We start from the raw sequence: 5,288 nt of genomic DNA, 5'->3' as shown, positions 1-5,288 counted from the left end.
AGTGTAACAATTTTCCATAATAAAGTACTTAATGATAAGCTTTCATCAAGAATGAGATGAAATAGCAAAAACAAACAAACAAAAAACACTGCTGCTTTTAGAAAAGCAACACTTGCTCCAATTCAAACAAAAGCACACAGTGTTTGCTGGATATGTTTAAAGTGTTTTCTTGGGGCTTACTTTCCTCACCAACAGGCAAGTGGTGGCTATGTTTCTCATGCTGGATGGTGGAGGCTTACTTGGTTTCACATTCAGAAGACACTGGATGTACTACTAAGTTCTTGAAATTCCAACTTTTCTTGACACCATCAGTGCCAGTAGTATAAAATCTGTGGCCATCTTACTTGTTCACCTTATAAATAGACACTTTAGTGATGCTAGACTTGTGCAGTGTCTACAAGTCTGCATTAGGTCTTGTGTGGTGGCCCTCTTGTCCATGTTGCAAAAATGGTACATGACAGACATGTTGGGCATGATGCTCTATTTTGGAATGTCTAGGTTGAAGACAAAGAGTATTGTACAGTAGTCAGGGCCAGCAGCCACAACACTATTCTCAGAGACAATCAGGAGTGGCAAGACTTCATTTTCAGAGTGGAGACCTTTTTGAGTCATTGGCAGCAAGGCAGGGTGTGGTTGTGACTGAACCAGGAGGAGTTGCTCCCACTGGCAAAGACTTTGATTCTGTGGACCCAGTCACCAGTGTCATTGTCAACAAACTCTGATGGACATCAGCTGACCCAAAGGGATTTTGCTGCCCCTGGAAGTATTGGTTGACTTTTCATCTACTTCTTTACTGGAACCAGAAGATACTCTACATCTGAAATCACATGATCATGCAGCTAGCAAAATGTTGGGAAGCCCATACAAGGTGAGGACAATGTAGCTATGATATTTTTAAAGTCTTTGCTTACCCACTAGTCATTTCCAGAATTGAAGGAACAAACAAAAATGAATCGTGCTCTCCTTCCCACAGCAAAATTGTTCGCCAGAGGAGATGGATCAGTTCACAAACTTGCCTGCGTGATTAAACCTCAGGATCACCTGTGTTGGTTTCCAGACACAGTCTTTCTGACTCCAGATATAGGCATTGCTATCTGCCCTACAAGTGGCCATGCCATCCTTCCATAAAAGCAGTCAATAATTCCAAGGGATCCCTGGGCCCCTTGGGTTCATTAGCTTTCACTCACTTGCTCCCATTCTTCTTACAGATGTGCACTTCATTATTATTGGGGTTAAGGGTCATCTGGGTAATGTCCCTCTTTTAGGTATGGCAGGTGATTCACTCTAGTAAAAACTGATGCAGGGGGGCTGGGGATGTGGCTCAAGTGGTAGCGCGCTCGACTGGCATGCATGCAGCCCGGGTTCGATCCTCAGCACCACATACAAAAACAAAGATGTTGTGTCCACCGAAAACTAAAAAATAAATATTAAAAATTTTTTTCTCTCTCTTTCTCTCTCTCTCTCTTTGCATTTTCAAAGGATAAAAAGCTGGGGGTCACAATGGTCAGGAACAGATTGGAGCCAAGAATTCCTGGGGTCAATTTGGAAGATCAGGCTTCAGCTGGCACAGGTGAAGGCAGAAAATCACTTTAGTAAATTTACATCTGTATAGCAATGATTAGGCTGAGTGCTCTAAAAGATGGTGAGATGCTTTTCATTTAGAAAAATGAAGAATCCATTGTATTTACACTGATGTATAAAACAGTATGCTATATTAATTTAATCAGATTATGTTATAGTTATAATTTTATTCCTTAGTGAAGTCTGTGACTATATCATTCAGCCTTAGAAGTTATATGTCATAAAAATCATTTTTTTAACTTAGTGGTCATGATAATGTGAAGTTATGAATGTACAGAAACCATCAGTCAGCTTGAACATTAGGATTGTGAAAAACGATAAAAAACATGTCAGGTTGGGATGGTGCTGAGTCATCTAACTTAGGTTCAGCTTGGTTAGTAAGCAGAACTAGAGATCTCTGAAGTATCTGCTTCCTGTGATCACTTGCATAGTGTTAAAAAAGAATGCAAGAAGTCATAAAGCAATAAACCGTACAGAATGTGCCAAGAATTTCAGGATCATAAATGACAGACATCATTGAAAAAAGCTGAAAACTATACCTCTAGTTATTTTCACATGAATAAGTGTGGAAATAATTTTGAAATCTAGTATGTGTTGGGTTAAACAATATATAAAACACATGAACTTATTATCTATTTTTATATACTTTATTTTTTGTAAACATCAATGCCTTAATCTTAAAAAATTATCTCAAATTATAGTTTCTTGTTTTCTAACAGTTCAGCAGGAATACAGCATCTTTCTGAAGACGTGTACTCAGTAAATAATCAACAAATCTTTAAGATGATAGAGATATAAAGGGAATCTCAGAGTGTGATTGCAGAAACATAAGTCAACTATGTATGTAACAAAACATTTTAAGTATTAGATTTTATGAAAAAATTATATTTTTCAATCTATTTTCAACAATGAGTAAACAGTTATTCATGTAACAGTGACTTAGTCAATTCTAGCTAGTACAATTGTATATAATCTACCAGAACTTAAAAATCATCTACTTCCATTTTCAAATTTTATTAACAAGGATTAAAATGAGCACAATGAACTGGATTATTATTTAAATATATATCAATGATATATATTCAATTTTATATTTAAATATGATTAATAAATATATTTAAATATGTGAGTAAATATGTAATGATACAAGTTATATAAATAATTAATATAATACTAACAAATAATGACAATATCAATAGGAAATGATGCCAACATTTAGGCTGATGTTCAGGAAGTTATATCAACACAGTTTAGAACCTAAATAACTGACCTAACCAGAGGGATTCATTTAACCACTCAGGCCTGTTCAACTGTGAAACATTGAAAATGACTAATAATAGTGCCTATATTGACTTATGGCTTGGAGTTAATATTAGTCTGTCTCTGGTTTGTTGTTCATCTAGACTCTAGTTCTCATACTGCCACTATCACATAGGTACCTCAATCAAGTTATTTAATATCCATCTCAGTTTATTCACTGGCCAAATAAAGATAATAATAGTATTGTCCTCATAAGGTATTGGGGATTGAATGTGCTGTACAAAGCACAGTGGTTGATGATAAGCAACCCAGTGCTACTGTGTTGGAATTTGCTGGTAGAATCAAGTTTAATTCTTGAATAAAGGGATGTCTGTGAGCTACCATCAGTACCATTTATTCTGGACTTGGTTTATTCATGTAAAACCCAATTGTGCTTAATTGCTTATTCTTCTTACATACATCTGAAAATAAAGTATTCTATGTGTATCAATTTCTTGTTGCCTGGTTTCATATTTACACCCTGATATCTTATTGATGATATTTCATGATATTGGGATTGAACCCAGGGGTGCTTAGCACTGAACTACCTTTATTTTATTTTGGCACAGTGTCTTGCTAAGTTGCTGAGACTCGCCTCAAAGTTGTGATCCTCCTGCTTCAGCTTCCCTAGTGGCTTGGATTACAAGCATGCACCACCATGACAGGCAAATGCTAATTTCTTTTTCAAGACCCAAGATTTCGCTCTGATCTACAAGTTCTGCTTGATTACTGGCATTGCCTGTTTGGTACTAATTACTAACAGTTACTTATATGACTAAAAATAAAACAATAAATTATACACAAAAACAAAATAAAATGAAAGAAGTTTCAACTACTGTTGTTATAGTTTGGATGTGAGGTGTCACCCAAAAGCTCACATGTGAGACAATGCAAGAAGGTTCAGAGGAGAAATGATTGGGTTGTGAGAGTCTTAACCCAATCAATGAATTACTTCCCTGATAGGGATCAACTGAGTGTTAACTGAAGTGGTAGGGTGTGGCTGGGGCAGGTGGGAATTAGGGCGTGACTTTGGGAGATATATATATATATATATCATGAAGCCAGCCTTCTATGGACTTAGACCTCTGAGCCCTCAATAAACTTTTCCTCCTCTACAGTTGCTCTGGTCAGACCCTTTAGTCATAAGACAGAAAAAGCTAACTAAGAGATCTGTTTTAAAACTTTTCTGCCCAAAGAAAGTTGAGTGTTTTTAGTACTGCTTGGGTCAATAACACTATGAAATAATGTGTTCTTCATTGTTTTCTCTTTATATTTTTTTTAAGTATGTCTACTTTTTTGAAATCCACATTTCACCTTTTTAGAATTTCTAGTAATCTGGAGAACAGCAACTTACTTGCTCCCAAGAACATTCTTTCAGAAAATAAGTCTTTTGTTTTTTACCCCTATTAAATTCAAAATCAGAGCCACTACTACTAAACTTTAGGAACATTCACACCTCTTAAGAAGAAGACTCACAATAAAAATCATGAAAAAGCAATGAAAATAAAATTTCAAATAAATAAATAATTATTTTCCATGAGTATTCTTTACAGAATCTCTCCCACCTTCTCTTTCATCTCTTCCAACTTTGTTTCCACCTCCTTCATCTCCTTCTTCTTCTTCTCCTTTTTATTTCATTTTTTTACTCCAGAAGCTATAGATATCAGGGAAGTTATCTGATCCCCTCAGAATTCAACTTTCTAAAAAGTAAAAATTTCTTTACTTTAAAACAGTGATGGCACATTTAAAAAAAATAGTGCAGTGCAAAACAGACTCCCACTGTAAGAAGCATTAAAATAACATATTTGAACAGATGGAATGAAGATCACATAGAAATTTTGATTTATACAAATGAATGAAGAGCAACCGTGATGAGAAATAGTAGACAAAGCTGAAACATATTTACCTCTAAAATAATCAGGTTTATAGCAGCAGACTAGAATGGTGGTTTGCAGCCAATGGAGGACAGTGGGTATGGAAAAGTAATGGTGAAGGGCATAATGTTATGTTTCAGCCATGCAAGACAAATGGATTCTTCATCTATCTTACAGGATAGTGACCTTAGCACACATTACTGTATTTTACATGTATAGCTTTGTAAGAGGGTAGATCTTCTATTGTACTCTTACCACACAAAAAATAATATAATAATAATAATAATAATAATAATAATAATAATAATAATAATAATAATAAAAGAATGGTAGGAAATTTTGGAAGCTGAGAGTTATGGGAATAGATTTAGAAGTACTCTTTTACTGTTGTATACCTATTCCTATACTCCTCAAGTTGTATGTGTTAAATATGCACAGGTTTTTTATATATCAATTAAAGTAGCTTAATAAACTTCCTCATTTGAAAACCTCATTGAGTGAAATAGACTACTTACAGCAAAGATAATTAGACCC

At 35.1% G+C, this 5,288-nt stretch overlaps 1 pseudogene; it reads right to left on the bottom strand.

Annotated features, from left to right (window-relative positions):
• Positions 1-340: 340 nt before the first annotated feature.
• LOC143388565 (actin-related protein 2/3 complex subunit 1A pseudogene) lies at positions 341-4,250 on the bottom strand (annotated as a pseudogene).
• Between the last annotated feature and the right edge of the window lie 1,038 nt (positions 4,251-5,288).

The sequence above is a fragment of the Callospermophilus lateralis genome, unplaced genomic scaffold (genome assembly GCF_048772815.1).
Source record: "Callospermophilus lateralis isolate mCalLat2 unplaced genomic scaffold, mCalLat2.hap1 Scaffold_64, whole genome shotgun sequence".
Lineage (NCBI taxonomy): Eukaryota > Metazoa > Chordata > Mammalia > Rodentia > Sciuridae > Callospermophilus > Callospermophilus lateralis.
This window is presented reverse-complemented; position numbering and strand designations above follow the sequence as displayed.